The sequence below is a fragment of the Anopheles moucheti genome, chromosome 2, assembly GCF_943734755.1.
Source record: "Anopheles moucheti chromosome 2, idAnoMoucSN_F20_07, whole genome shotgun sequence".
Taxonomy (NCBI): domain Eukaryota; kingdom Metazoa; phylum Arthropoda; class Insecta; order Diptera; family Culicidae; genus Anopheles; species Anopheles moucheti.
The window spans coordinates 28,434,559-28,451,762 of NC_069140.1; positions in this window are offsets into that span (position 1 = coordinate 28,434,559).

Here is a 17,204-nt window from a genome sequence, read left to right on the forward strand (position 1 = left end):
GGTCTTCCTCAATTCCGCGCGCAAGTATCAAAGTTTTGCATATTCTCGCTAATATAGTAAATTATTAGTTATTTTAACATTTTTATATCAAAATCGGTTAGACGGTTAGACCGTCGACAAACGTTTTCTATATTTCTATTCACGCTATATCTTTTATATCGGTCTGATTATATTTTTATTCTACGTCCTATGTATTTTATTTTATTTTTCTGCATAAAACATCAAAACGATCTTCATTCACACCACATTGGCATGGCAGTACCGATGGGTCGGAGGATCAGTCTAGCGGATTCTATTTTTCTCGATCGTTTAATTAGTAAACTTTGCTCCAAGGGCATGTGTGGTGAGGTAAAACAATCCAATAAAGCTAATCAAGTGTGAATGACTTCCTAATTCTAATTTCGTATCCCATTTTATGTGATCTCATTCCCTGAGCGTTAGAGCCACTGCTGACCCTCCTCCTACAACGTACCGTTGAGACGTTCGGCAGAGCAGTCTGCCTTTCGGTGCGTTCATCAATGTTATGGCCAACGAGTTGAAGTCACGGAGAAAAGGAAACATAAATTGGTGGAGAGTTCGAATGTTTTGGGAACAGCAACGGCAACCCATTTTAATACACCCTATGATAAATGAAATATCAATATAGTCCCGTGATTGTTCATTTATTACCATCGTAAATGTGTTGTTTGCTGATTAATAGATTAACGATGACTTGCGCTAAGGAAGGTGTGTGTTCGTTTAGTGTTGTGGTATGATCATTGTTTTCCTGTTCGTTCGTTTTGTTACCGGGATTGCTGGCTGGGATATGTAGTTTGGCTCGCACCGATCGTAAGATCATCGTTCGAGTGTACGAAGGGGTCGTTTTGATTTCTTGCACATGGTTCGATGATTCTTTTCGTTCTTTTCGTAAATAATATCAATATCCCTCGGAAATTCAACACTGTCTGTGGGATAGTTCTATTCCCAACGCAACGATATTGCATCGGGTTCACATTAATCCGTTGAGATAAATAGTTTTTAGGAAACAGCTTGTTATATTAACAAGGTAGAAATCAAACTTTTTGCTTTGCTACAAAATTATATTGCAATTAGAAAATTATATAGTTTTATTGCTACAAAATGTTACATTAATTGTTTCTCATTTTTCAAAGTTACACAAAGTGCATAATTTAATATTTATATCGAATTTTGTAAAAAAAACTAAGGGAAAGCTTTTCATCCAATCAGCGTGAATCTTCTCCAGTGGATTGATAAAGATTAAACCAAGATTTGCTGCCGCCATCATCCTAGATGATGTTTCATTCGATTAGTTTTGTTCCACATGCGTCCAATCCTGCCGTCCATCGCACAACGGCTCTGGCACTCCATGTTTCACTCCGTTAAACCGTTCGATTTGGTAATTATAAATCTCGTAACCGTAATCTGCTTCCTTCCCGATCAGTTTCGCCATTTGTTCGAGCGCAATGGACATGTGCAGCACCGCTGGAACATATGTATGCTCATCGGGCGTACGATCGATCGATCAACGGATCGATCAGTTTCATCGATTTCATGCTGCCGGGGCACAAATGAATCATATCTGCGCGAAGCTGTTGTATCACCAGCATAGATCGTTGGCTCCCTCCTGGGTTGCCCTTTCAGTCCTTACCGGCTCGCCCGAATGCCGCCTGCCACACCGGGGGAGTACTTTTCTTCCTGCACCGATTGGGGTGCTTTTGTTCATTTCGTGTTGTGGTTTATTTTTTGTGTTAGATGTTGTTTGGGCATTTTAACCCTGGATGGGAACGTTTGCGCGTGTGGACCCATGGGAAGATCGGAATTCGCTTATATCATTGCACCGTAATTCAGTGTCGGTAAGGCACGTCAGATGATCGCGAGCAGTCGCGAGAAAGCTGAAAACCGTTCATGGTAACGTACGGATCGTACGCCGCCAAGAGTCAAAGGGAACTGCGTGTGGTTCCTTGGAAAACACTTGTCATGACATTGATTGTGGTTATGTTTCCGAACAAAGTACTAACAGTACGATGGGGATCTATGCGGGATTACTTCACATATATATTAGCCCTTTATTGTAGCTTGAAAAGATTTTGTTTTGGGTTCACCGCAACTTGTATTGAGCTTTTGAGTATCATATTTCATACTCAAATTGAAGTTGTATTGTTATTTCCTTTTTATGATTAGCCTTTTAATTCTTTGAAGCATTTGTTGCCTTCTTAGAAGGTTAGAACCATTCATAAGCATAAAGTATTTGAGTTTTTAAAACAACGATGGCTGTGTTTCTATTTTTACTTTTTCAAAAGGCAATATATCTATCATGAAATAGACATAGAATATATGAAAAAATATAAAAGCAAAGTTTTTAAAGCGGTATTTCCTTTGAAAACAAAAAAGAGTTGAGCTTGCAACTTACTGACGATTTTTCGTAATCTTCGGGATCTAAAAATATAAAAATGCTATTGAAGAGTCATGTCATCAATTAACCATCAATGAAATTAGGAACACTTGATTCAATTCATTTGAGAAAACCTGACAGTTATTTAACGACAAACGAGGATGAACAATAAACATATGCAGTTTCCACATGCGAAACAATCATGATATTTTAAAGAACTAATCTGTTAGAGTGTTGATTTGAACTTTTAACTAGATATGTTTGAAACGCTAAGCTTTGAATAAATGCTGTAGCATTATTAAAGTTTGCACATATGCTGGAAACCCCGCTTAAAAATAATACAAACTACTACATAATCAGAATAAAATTGCCCTGCCTTCGTGCCGTGTGTGATGAGGCATATCCCAAGTGAAAAAGGAATCCCAATTTTGAAACTGACACTTTTTGTGTCTTTATTTATAAATGTTTTAGCATGTTATGTTGCATGTTTTGGCATAATATTTTAGCATAACCAAAAATTTTTAATCCAATTAAACACATTGTTTATTGCCAATCAGTCTGATGTAGGTGGCAGTTTCTTTTTATTTTGCTTAAATAACGTACTTTGGCATTTCATATTCAATGTCACTGTAAGATAAACTTGTCCACATATACTCACATAGTGTGTTTTAAGCTGCTAAAAATATATTTTATAAAATAAGAATATGTTTATTCGTTTATCACATAAAGTCATCGTTTATTCTCCACAATATTAGACTAAAATTTCGAAATGAAATACAGTATGCTTAACAAATATTGTGATAAAAACCATACGATTATTGCGATGCATACTGTTCACTGCTGCCTGTGCATCGCATCGAAACACAATTGCATTACCTCAAATACGCCACCGTATGCGCGGATGCATCATCGTCGCTAGTATAGGGTTACAAAAAAAATAAATTACTGAATTCTATACGCTTGCTTGAGTTTGTTGCTTCTGCATTGACTGCTGTTGAACGATATTAGCGTGTGCCGTTGGATGCAATACAAGCTTGCCATAAGGCACTTGCCTGCATGGTGGCGCTGATGATGCACTCGGTACGCCCAGCAAAGAACAATAGACCACGCCGCACTCCGGTGCCGTTTGGTGGGCGAGTGTTCTGCAATCGTCGATCAGCTTCGGCGCAGGGATGTGCAAAAGCTAACCAGCCTGGTGTTGCCGGATTTTTCGATTTCACCATCCTTGTAGGCCTTTGCTCGGTTGTCGCGCCCGCTTCGGCGACGCAATATCGGTTGATGACAATGAAATTTTCACCATAGACAAAAACGGTATAAATCGCCAAGTTTATGAATATCGCTGTGCCGCACCGCAGCTATCGAGCTGTGATGTGCCTATGGGTGTGTAAAGGATTTAACGAAGGATTCCAGCGATAACTTCTGGGCGAAAGTGGGACAGGGGGGGGGGGGGGGGAGGGGGGGGGAGTAGCATGATGGAACCAAATACCAGTAATAATAAAAATACACTCGCGTATTTCGCTGACGGTCGCCGGGGTACATATTCGCGTGTCGCGGTTGGTCGGTTGGCGACATCGAATGCAGCATATACTTCCGACCGAACAATTCTTTTGTGTTTGGCAATTTGTGCGAAAACAAACTGATGCACTGGTTTCGATAATCGTAAATATAATGTTTTTTTTCTGCAAAATAATGACTATTCAATGCGTTTTTGTTTTGTTGCATTGCAACACTTCGCGCTCTTGGTTCGGATTTAGTGGATACAGGTAGATGGGCGTAGATGTCGCTGGTTTCGACATTACGAGCGAGTGCATCGCTGCAACTGACGCGATATCAGGAGAAATGCAACAAAAGTAAGTGAATAACAATAGAATATGGTTTAGAAATAGGAGTATGGTGCAGAATGCTATTTATTAGTAATGGTTTCTCGTGCCATAGGATAAATCTTCCACAATAATGAATAATTCTAATATACCAATACTGTTTCGCCGAATTGCAGTGTTGAGCATAATTTTTTTTTTCAAAAATAATCGAAAAATCTTAATATTCTAACCATGTTTGATACAAAACATTCATTCTTTATTCACTTGTGAGGATGCAATTAATTTGCCAACAAACATTGTCATCGATGCACCTATCAAACCGTTTCTGTCCGGAAGGTGTTTAACGAGCATTCCAAAGCAGGCATCTGCAAGGCATTAAAGGAACTTACACAATTCACAACCACAATGAAACAGTTTATGTCACGTAAAAAAAAGACGTTGAGCGAATGGAAAAGAGCTTCAAATGTTGTCCGACTTTTGTCGCGCTGTCCATAGCGCGCTGAGTGGCTATGCATCGTTTAGTGCACCTCATGTGCTGATGAGCGATATGCTAAAATCATAACCTAACATGACTGACAACACCGATCGCACACGCTAAATAAGGACGGCACCGGTGTGTCAACAATGGAGCGATGTAAGCGCGATGTATCGCAAACGCTTTTGCGCGGTCTTTTGCCATAACTCTAGCGCGCGAAGCTTCATTTGGATGGCATCATGGACGGTGTTGCTTATTATTTTCGATGCAGTATTAAATTATGGTACATTAAAATGTATTATGCCTTAGCGACAATCATAAATCGAACGAACGTTGGCACACGTTGCGGCGGTTCCAAAGTAGACGTCAACAGATCGATTGATTCTTAGCTGCAGCGCGTTTTATGCGTGCGGATTGCACACGCTTGCGCGTCATTACGATCGCTGAGCCACTGAGCTGAACGACGTGTGAGAATATTATCAGCTCAACACGACATTCGACACATTAGTTTATCGGGGTACGGTATCCGAGCGAAACACGGTACACCCAAGACACGGTTGCCTTCCTTCGCGCCACGTTTCCTAGACCCATGATGATGATATCGTTTCCGTAAAGACCGTGCTAAAACTGGAGCTCTCGGTTCCAACGTTATTTAGCTTTGCGACCACATGCCAGGGCGCGTGAAGCAGCACGCAGTTATTGCTAGCAAATCTTTATGGAGCAATAAATATTACTTATCAACTACATTTTTCAAGCTCATCTCCCTGTTTGGTTCACCGCTGCGGGTCCATCGGTGAAGGTGGTGTCCACCATAAGGACAGGACGAAGGGTGTTTTTAAGATGTTATAGCAGCGAAGAAAACCCCCGGAAGAAGTACCACCAGGTGGTGGACCTGCCGCACTAATTAATTATTCATTTCTGTGAAGTGATAAAAGTCGCCCGATATATAAATGGAAAACTGAGTCGCAAAGAAAATGGTTGTGGCCCGTCCGGCCAACGAAAACCCGGCCGTTTTCTCGTTTGTTTCAACAAGTTACGGTAAGTTTTACGATGTCAATCCATCACATTTTTATAGCACTTACCGGAAGGAAAATGTACTGGAACTGATATTTCTATTTCCATGCCTCTAGCCCGGCGCAAAGCCTCCCGGTTTTTGATGCCCCCGAGGTCGTTGGTTGTGTTTTGTGTATGAATTCATATTCACGATTAGTTTGCTGCATTAGTTCTGTTTTACTAGCGTCTGATATTGGTCCCGGGGACCCGGGGCGGCGGCACATTTCGAGCATCCGGAATGTGCTATTTTTATGAGATTTTAACCTGCACCGATTGCTGCCGTGCTTTTGCGGTCGGGGTTTGTGGTGAACTGGGAGGGAGGGACTCTGGCAAGATGGGGTGGAAAGCTTTTGCGGGGCAAATGTGCTTGCCTTCCTAAGAATGATGTCGTAATGGGCGGTTAAGTTTCGTTAAGTACTTCATTAAATCTTCTCGGCAATGGCAAATGATGGTGGACGTTTTATTTCTAAACTAGCTGAACTTCTCACGCCGAAGCTGATACTCGACCGCCAACAAAAGGGTGCTTCTTGGTTCGGGGTTTAGTGCAGTTATACTTTTCGTAATAGAATGCAGTTTTGTCTGTTCATTTCATGCATTTATCGCTCGGTAACGAACGGTAACAGCATGTGGAGAGGCAAATGATTGAATTGTAGTAAGCCGTTTCAGTTGAATGATTTTCGATCGTTATTACTTGTTATTACAGTCGTTCAGTGTTGGTGATGGTCGCCATAAATATTGTTATGCTTGCTAGTGCTCATGAAGTTGCGCTTAAATTGAGTCCTTTCATCACATGTCCAGTGCAGTTGGTGCAAGTAATAAACTTAAATTGAATGTCGGAGAACTACCATCTTAATTGTTATGTTTTCGATTTAACTGCTTAATTTGATGCAATTGCGCAAAATAGTACTGTGCCCAACGAATATCATAAGAAGAGTATTTCTTGTGACCTGTGAGTTAATAGTCATGCGCATCATTAGCCGAATATAATAAAATATCTTAAACATGTTAGAATTCTAAGGATTCATATTTGATTCCTTGAAGATCTTTTTGCGGAATTCTGAGCATTCTGAAGATTTTTCTACGATTTTCCAAAGATCTCTGACGACTCTTGATTCTCTAAGAATAAGCATTGATCAGAAATTCATGAAACTCTAAAGACTGATGCAGCTCTGAAGGTACGTACATTTTAAATCATACTTTAATCGCTAATCTATAACGTTACAAAAAAAAAAAAAGATTTGTGAATTTTTGAAGAATAAATATAAGATTCATGATGTTGAGAATATTCTTTACTTTAGATGCTGCAAGACTGCATTATTACTGTCTTATAAAACTTGTCGATCAAAAAGGGGATTTTTGCAAATCTTACATTGAATTGAATTCCAACAGATAAGGGATGCTTTCGAAAATGTTGATAGTTGTATTTGCGAATCTTCTGAGATTGATGAGTGATTATAGATGCATAAATCTCCACCATAAGTATTCTGATCCATTTTTCCCGGCTTATCAATTATTTGTATCAGATTCACCCAAAAACTATTGTATACATTGAGATATGAGTGAAAATATGCCTACATTACTGCTTTGCGACGATTTTCCCCACTACCCTCGGCTGTCAACCCGCGCCGAAAATCATTTGTTTCGTATTAAATATGCTGCCCAATTACCATGCCCGGTCCCGAAAGTGTTGACCAGCCAACATCATACGCAGCACATATTTAAGGATAGCGATGGGTAGATAAGCGCGACGTTATGTTTTCCATTCGAAATGCATCACCGCATCTGTTGTGTGTGTGGCTGTGTGTGTTTGTACATTCCTGTCTACATTCCGTTCGATGTACAATTTCCGGCCGTTGTCCTCGTCGCTGTATGCGCTTGCGGACCCGCTAGCGCAGCTCCGTTTTCCGTTTTTGTTTGACGATTTCCTTCCACACCACCGACAACCGTCGGCCGTCGTCGCTCTCGATTGCCCTTTACGAGGAACGTCCGATCGCTGCGATATGATCGGACCGCAAGATGCATTCTAGCAAAAAGGGGTATAACCGAAATGGGGAGGAACAAAAAATAAAAAAAAAATGTTAGTTGAGCCTGTGTAGCCGCCGTCTTGTAGCGTCATCCATCCCGTCCAGCTCGCTTTTGTTTCGCTTAATGCATGGAGTGTAAATTTTATGACTTCATTAAAATTAATTTTAAATAAATAATTGGTAAATAAAGCAGCATTATCGTCATAAATTGGAATTTTTGTGGTTTTTCGTCCCCCCCCCCAGACGCAGCGGACTATTTTGTTCTGCGGTTTGTCCGTGGCGTGTTCCCCGTTTTTCGGCCACTTAGCTAGACTAAATGCGTGCGAGCTGAGAACTTTTCGACGGCGTTAAGATCACTGACCGTGGGTGGTTAGTGAGCTTCGGGAGCAGATGGGACGGAAGAAAAGCAGTAGATAAAGGTGTTGTTTTCTGTGTGCGTTTGTGTGCTGGTGTTGCCGGAAAATCTTCCGGTTCGTTTCACCTGGCGACCTGGTGACAAGGGTACGTGCCGGGTGGGGCGGAAGCCAAAACCTAGTGGGAGTTCTAGTTAATCCATCCGCAACGGTTAATACCGACGACAGTGCACATAAACTCAGCTGGGCAGCTGAAAACTAGACGGCCGCACCGGTTCGTTAGGGTTCGTCGCTTGGAGCGGATTTTTTGTTTTTCGTTTGTGCCCAACTATCAAGCCCACTGGAATAGGCAGGTTGGGGAGCCAATGCAAAAAAAAGGCAGATTCCAGTTGCAAAATGTTCGCAAATTCGCAATCTGTTTTTTTTTCGCTCTCCTTCCTTCTTTCTTCACTCCATTTGAGTCATTCCTCATGGTGACGGCGTTCGGGCAGATGGGTCGAGCTGTTCTGGAGCGCAAGCGAGATGGGGTTCGAAAAGCTTCGTTGCAAATGAGCATAATTTTAATTTATGTACGAACAAATTTTTATAACGTATGCATGTACATATGTAGCACTGTAAGGGCATTCGGCAAAAGGCGTCACGTTGCTCGAGGGCGTCGGGCAAAAGGGTCCATGGCGTTATATGTGTGTGTGTGTGTTGTTGTGGTTGTTTTCATTTTTTTTTGTGTTTCTCTGCTTCCCTTCGCCACTGCGTGGACGTTTGTTTTGTTTTCTAATTTGAATGTGTTAAACCGCACATGTCTTCCTCCGTCTAGCGGGCAAGAAGGGGCGATTATGCACGGAGCCCAAGCATGCACACACATATTTTATGCGAGCCGACGATCGGGATGCCCCGGCGCGAGAGGGCACAGAAGGGCCCCCAATAACATAAAGAAACATTAAACCGATTCAAGCCACACGCGTACGGTGGTAGGTGGAACCCTCCGGAATCGCACCGCACGTATGCAAACGCACCGTACGGAGCCCCTTTTGCTTTGATGGGCAGACAGAAAGAGACACACATACGGCAGTGCAAACCCCATCAAGGGTGCCGTTCGGGTCCCAACTACGCCGGGAAACGTTGGAAAGAGGCATACGAATAGTTAAAGTTTCGTCCACGGTGGACGTTACGATTGGGACAGCGCCATGCTGAAGTATTTTTACTGCCGCTGCACTTCTTTGGTTGGCGTTCTGTTGTCACTCTTTTTTTTCCCACTGTTCGCCTCCCTTTCGTTCACTTACGCAATGGAGCATACGCGAGGAACTGGCGGTTTTCAGCTGGGTGTAGTGTACTACACCGAAATCTTATCGGTACCAATCTTTCCGCACGGCTGGAATCCCCTAGCCGTGGGCCGAATGTGCTATTCTAGGTGTAGGAAACGCGCCGGTACCGTTTGCCGTTGTAGCATTTTCCCAGCCTTTTCCCACCGTCCCACGTCACCATGCGCTGTGCTGACTGTGCCGTTTTTCGAGTGGTTTCTTATGTGTGTCCTTTATTTCAGTGCTTCTTCTTTTATTTCCACCACCGAGCGTACGTTTTGGCATCGCCTCGTTCTATTTCACTAATTACCATAGACTTTAATTTTCGTTTAGTGCATTACGCTGCCTCCAAATGGGGCAACACACCGTGCAACCGGGAAGGGACAGTAAAATGGAAAAAAAACGTTACACACATACACAAAACAGTTCACATCGTTTGTCCCTCGGCCGGAGTTTGTGCGAATGTGCCAAGGCTGGTTGCAAATGGCAGAGGCAAAAAAAACAGCAAACCTTACAAAGAGCAAGATTTGGGACTGTGGCACCCCGCCCCAAGGGGGGTTTTGTTGGGGGCGGGGTAGGCTCCCTGAAGAAGGGGCCAGCTCGTAAAGGGGTGCGAAATTTGCATCCAACAGACAGAACGCACAGTGTGCACTCCTACATAATCTAAACCACCTAAAGGGAAAGATTGAGGTCCGATAATCAACGATGGCGATGCACATCGAATTAATTTTCACCGTGGCCTCGACACACTGTCGTAAATTATGCTTGGAAAAAGCACTAGTTTTTGTTGCCTGTTATTGTGGTTTCGCTGCGTTTTGCCGCTTACTGTCAGCAGTACTGCAAACATGTAAAGCGAGTGGTTGTTTTATTTTTCGCCCAATGTTTTCACTACCGCGTCCACTTTGCGTTGGAAATGTCTACCGCTTGGTGAGGGGGATGTAACTTGGCGCATTTTCCAGCAGTGAAGGAATTTGATAGCGCTTAATGAGAACCGATTAATATCTATTAAGGAACGGGCCAGTGCTACATCAGCAGTATGTGGGAGTGTGAGTAAAACTGTTGACCTACTCGGGAAATTAATCTTCGCTAAGATGCACATAAGCTGCGTTGGCTTATGAGTGGTGAGAAGTGTTTAGTTGTACAAATGTTGTATATTAAATTTATCAAACATGTGCAGAGTCTTATTAGTAATGGGTTTTCAAGTAAATTTCAAGCGTTTTACAAAAGTTACATAAAGTTTATCAGACGCTACAATACACAAGAGTCATTTAAACCGCTCACGGCCTGCCGGACTTTTCTGGCCCACCAAACACAGCTACAGCTTATATTGCCCGACATTTTAGCGGTTATTCCATTGTCCATCCTCACATGCTGGGCCAAAAATCCTTCTTAATTTGCTGCTCTCGAACGCGGCTAAGAGGATGTTTTCTGTGTTGGACGAGGTCCAAAGTATTTTTTTACAAAGTCGAGGCCACCATCTACTTGGTTTTTGCCTCGTTAATCTCCAAAACGAGGTTACAAAAGTTTACACCGCTGGTAAATTACGGACATGAATGTATCATTTCATCATTTGATTTGAATTTGAATCATTTGATAGGTTGGACATCTTTCAATTACATTACATACTGCATTATTATTAGCGTTGTCGATTTTTCCAGCTCAATCTTAGCAAGTTTTCAATCTAAACTAACGTCCTTTGCGGTAAATCTTGCTTACGTCCAGTAACATGACGGAAAGTGCAGTGAATCAAAGTGAAAATTTGCGGAAAATTATGGAACAGAGTGCATGATATCCCTTAATGACAAAAACTACCTACAACTACTACAACCAAGCAATCCAATGTGATCCAAATGATGTATTATATCGTAAGCTGCTTACACCAGGTAAAACCATCCTTGAAAAATGGCATTAACCTCAGTTAATTCGCTTGAAGCGATTGTTCAAATACCAGATATGCAACAGTGATATTCATTCACGACCTCACGCGGCCTAATCTTGCAGCCGTGTGTTTATATGGAAATCTAAAAAAAAAACTAAAATCTTTGGTCGTGAAAAATTTCTTCGAAAACTACCAGTTTCCGAATGTATAGTACTAGGAGGGCATCCACGGAAGAGGCAGCTCCTGGTACAGCAATTTTGCTCGAAAACCACCGAAAGGTATGCAATGTTTAAACACTAACTTTCCCGTTGGTCGTGAAAAATTTCTTAAAAAACTACCAGTTTTCGAATGTATAGTACCAGGAGAGCATCCACGGAAGAGGTAGCACCTGGTCCCGCCTTGCCCGCCTAAAGGTATGCAATGTTTATACACTAACTTTCCATACAAACCAGCTGTTTTCAGATTTCCGATACCAGGAGAGCATGTATTTCAAGAGGTGACCCTCGGTCGGTTTTCGAGCAAAATTGCTGTACAAGGTACTACCTCTTCCGGGGATGCTCTCCTGGTACTATATATTCGGAAATCCTGGTGCAATTTCGTTTATTCTTTCAAGTTACAGAGTCGATAATCTTCTCTGCATTTAATTGATCTAACCGTGCAAATAGACATTTAGACATTTCAAGACAATTTAGGGCCTACTGAGGCGGTCAAAACACATTGTTTTACAAGCTGGCTCGTTGTCCAGCTCCTCATGCAAAATCGAAAGCATTAGTCGGCTCTGTCTTACCCTAATGCGTGTCCTCATTCTTCTCATTGTTGATCAAATTCGTTTATAACCTACAACTTACAAAAAAATATAATTTTAAAACCATCTACACCGATTTTATAATTGTGTTTTTAATAAATGACAGCCAAAATTGACCTATTTCATACACGCGATGAAAACGACAAGCCGTTTTTTTATATATGAACTTATCATCGCATTTCATCGAATAGCATTGCGAAATGTCTCACTGAGAAAAATCGCTGCATGTCTATTTGCACGGTTAGACTATGCTCAGAAAGAAAACCCAAGTGCGATTTATCTCAAAGTTAAAAAAACACCCACAAAAAAATAAATTATTTTTAGATGCTATCCCTTACCTATATATTAACCTCGCTTAACTATAGTCCACACACTCTCACTATATTTTTCCTGTTTGCACTACATCACGTGGCTCAGAAGTAGTTATTACCACAAGTGACAGCAACGCTTCGTTGCGCTTGTGTGCCCTCGTATCGCGCCTGCTAGATCGCTGCTGGCGCTCATCATCATCATCAGCATCACCATAATCGTTCGGTGCTGGCAAAACCATTCGTCAAGGTATCATCATTCAAAGTTCCACCCAAATGCTGACTACGGAAGCGCATCAGTACGGGACAGTAACAAGATAAACAGACTATCATTGCTTTTGTCAATCTGGTCCGTCGTTTGGTTCGGCATCACGATTTCGGGGGGTTTTCGGTGGGAAGGAAATCCTTCAAAGTGTTTCACTTTCTTGTGAGCAGAAACTGCACAACCAGCGTGAACCCTTGGTGCTGGGACGCCGTGTGATGAACTATGGCCTTGCGAGGACAATTTGTTTTCGTTATCCTGCTCACACCGAAAGCCATCCGGTTGGAAAATCCGATTTTTAACTTATCCCTCATGTGGAAAATTGTCTTTTTATTATATTTTTTCAATCAAACATATCTCACCATGGCTAAAGCGATGGGCCGATTCAGCCGGATGGCGCTAGCAAAGGAATCTCCGACCGTTTTGTTTCTTCTGCTCGCTACGGTGTGCGTGTCGACTACCCTGAACCCTCGATGCGGATGTTTGTTGAAAATTTGATGCGGGCCAAGCTGTGTCTGATGTTAAGTGATGTGGAAGAGCCGGTTATGGTTAGCCTGCGTTTGACTTCGTTTGCGATAAGGATATGTTCGGGATTCAGTTAACACTTGCTGTACAGTGGGACCTTTTTTTCGGTTAGAGATGGTCGGACGGAGTTTGGTGGGCAAGAAAGTTAGCTTAGCGTGTCCTCTTTCAAGTTTAGCCATGCATCAAGATGAATGATCATATCGTGTGCGTTACACTGTTAAGGTGCGCTGGTGCTTCAAATGATGAAACAGCTTGTCTCTGAGCGTGATAGTCTTTCATCATTTGATTTGGGAACTTGGTACAAAGGGAAGGTAGACGAAGAATTCGGTCTTGGAGGTAAGAGAAATCGACAAGCTGATTGTATCATTATGAAAATGTTTTCATTTTAGTGAAAATGATGATGAAGTTGATGTTGTTCTCGTTAAGTATGAACCTTTTGTGCGATTAGGACCAGGTTTTTATCTTAGTTCACTCAAAGTTTGGAGTTGTTTAAACTTTTATTACAGTGCCTCTCAATTTACGAAGCAAGTACTGACAGTTATTTTACGGAGCATACTTTTAGATTGCCATTGACCTAAGCTTGTGATAGAAGCATTAATATTATTCATATTATATCTGTCAAACCTACAAATATTTATTGTAAAAAGTTACCAAAGGCAACATTGTTGTGCAACATACAACACAACATAGCGATTGTGTAGACCAGACTGACTCAGAGAAATCTTATTTTCTTGCTAAATCCTGCCATTAAATTAAAATCACCGATACGAAAAGGAAATCAATTTCGCCGGACAAGGGTCAGTATTCAGGGTTCGCAATTTGATACGCTTTAGCTTTAGCGAAAAGTATCTCACTGGTTTGATCCTTTCACTTCAGCTCCAAGTTCATTTCATGCTTGATTAGCGTGTTTTACCCTTTTTATAGTAGAATACGTTTTTTTTATCCAATAAAGATAGCAACAATTGACCGTACAAGGGAAGGGAAATCGATTCATCAAACAGGGATTACGAAGATGTGTCACAGAAATTATGCATTGAACACAAACAAATTGTGCGAAATACGTTTAAGAAATTCACGGTCAGCGATTCAGCAACGATACCTAATAGATTATATTGGGTTAATGTAAATATATCGAATTGGTGGAATGATTTAGTATTTAAACCATCTCCATAACTTGTGAACCTCTAAGCCCTAAACGTATCTTCAAGATAAACCAAACTGAATGCAGTCTATTCGTTGCCATTACTTTTAACATCATCAAAGCCCACTATTAATTTGTGGTTCGTGTGTCCGTTTCGAAACTGGGTCGCCTGTTTCTGCCGTTGACAGGACAGGTGATTTCTTAACTTCCCAATATAAAGATTTCCCCTTGATCCCGGGTTTGTCTGCCCCGCAGGTTAATAACAATCATCCAAGAACGGAAGGACAAAGCGAGAGAACGAAAAATAAGTATAATTTTACAAGAAAATAAATGAAAAATGAGGTCGGATTAAACGACAGAACAAAGCGCGAAAAGCATGTGCCAATGGGTCAGTAATCTTTGTTTCCTTTCGCTTCAGTGTAAGGGTTCTTCCTGTCGAGTTCCGTTGTGCCTAGTGTGCCGGCACGTGGTATCATAAAACTGACCTGTGCGCGCGAGTTTCATTTTTTTTTTGGTCGCTGCATGTCTATGTTACAAGTGCCTAACACCGGGCCACAATCGAAAGGACCCAACAAAGGACCCCACTAACGATCGAACGAACCGTTTGCTGCTACGCTAAGAAGCGGGCCTTTATTCATGTGTCGTCCTTGTTAGCGGTTGGTATGGAGCGAAAGTAAAAACATAAAAATACCCGTGTCTTTCCCGGTGGTGCGCACCTTGGGCAGGCTCGTGCCAGGAGAGTGCCGATGCCTTAATTATGACGAATCGCAGTGCATTCTCGATGGAAACAAGGCCAATGCATGTGTGATTTTGAGCTGAAGCTGACACGCAATCAGCTGGCGTTTTGGTACGCTGTTCGGTTTCGAAGCATCGAACATTCTACCATGGCTTAATGGTGTTCGCTTTTGCCGTTGCTTTCGCTTTGTCTTACTCTTCCGGGACGTTGTGTGGTTGCGGGAGGCCGGTATGCACACGCAGCGGGAATTCCCTGCGAGTGCAGTTCGGCACACCTGCCAAATTATGATACATCGTCGCAAGACGTTGCAAAGGTGCCTTCCCGCTTAAGGCCCCGGGTGTGTTCGGATCACAAACACAAGCGGGCCACGATCAAATCGTGTGCAATCTTTCCTGCGGAAGTACGGCCGGGGAGAAGGCGGATAAAGTGGAATTATTATTTTGAATTTGCTAAACGATCGACGCCAAAATATTACACCACAATGACATAACTTTGCTGCGCTGGGCCGCGTGGCGTGGCCCTAGAATTTATGCTTCCGTCCGTGAAACGGTGCAGATGCAGCTTGATGCTGATGATGGCAACGAGCCGCTGCACACGTTTCACCATTAGTATACCGTATCATGCGCTTTCGATCGGAATACGGAAAAGCAACGGCCGAAGCCGAAGGGTTTATGTTTATGTAAATGCAATATTACTTCCTTGAAGATGTGCAAAGATTTTTCTTCATTAGGTGCTGGGCCATGCTCTCCTGGTGTCGAAAAATCTGAAAACAATTGTGTGCGCTGCTACGGTATAGTGGTTTTTCGCAGTTGACAAGCTGATTTTGTCACTTGACAAATTTGTCAGCATTTTGTCAACTCTCGTGGCCCTGTACCTATTGGTGTGAAAACTTTTCTCTCGTTGCTGCTCATTTGAAGCAGTAAAAACGATCGCAGTGCACTATTTTCTCAACTTAGCATTTAGTCGACAACAGCCAAAATAATCACTGGAGAGTATGATTTAATATTTTTTGTACATCAGTATGTTGTTGTTTTTTTATTAATATTTTCCGGTGATTTTACATTCTTTCATCCACGGTTTGTTGATAATAATTACAATACTTTGTGTGTGCGTGCCGACAGCGCGTTCGACACAACCACGAATGCGACACGATGGGGCTTCGTCTACGGTTCCGGGTCGAGGTTCTTACAGAGCTAGGAGCTTCACGGTGACACTTACCGCACCGCGTGTTTCACATTCTATATAATTTACACATTTATATTTATATGTATTATATATATTTATATGTACGCCTATATCCATATTTATAGAGACCGTGTTTTTTGCTTTTACTTGTACGAGGTGAAGAGCGTTTCCGGGAGGGGTGGTTCGGGGTGCATGAGGGGAACGGGAAAGGGGAAGGGAGAATGTTTTTTCTTCTTATTTTTTTTTTGTTGTTTGCCATCGGTGCCCCTATCTGTATACACCACGAAAACAAGAGTTACACAGTTAATACTATTGTATAGTAGTCAACACATCAAAAAAGACATCAGTGTAATGAATGTTACTATGTGCGGTTTTATCAACGATATTCACCAGCGTGGGCTGCTAAAAGTTGAGCATCTTGTTTTGTTTTGTTTTGTTTGTTGCACATCTTACGTGCTCTGCACTCTGCACTTCCCACGTATTACGGTGCGCTAATTCCTGTTGGTTTGTTTGTATTGTTACGTGTGCCTTACAATTGCTCCTGTCGTCCCCTTTTACATGGGGTAGGTTTTTTTTTGTTTTGTTTTCCACGTGTATCGTTTTTGTTAATCAACTTTATGGTTGAATTTTCTTACCCTTTTACTATGTACTGTACAATTTTCGCTAAAAGATTTTTTTGTCCGTTTGTCGCTTTTTTTTCTTCCTTATTTTTTTGTTTCGTGAGTACCAACTTAGCGTACTGTCTGGATGCACACACTTTCTCTTTGTGGAAATGGGTTTTCCACATTTGTTTGTTCCTTTTTTGTGACTTTTTGTTCCGATCACTTTCTCGCTTTGACTGATTTCATTGTTTTTGTATTTAATCTTTCGTCTTGTTTTTTTTTGTTGTTTATTTTCCCCTATTTTGCATGTGTAACAAACAACATTTTTCTCTTACCTTTCCAGAAG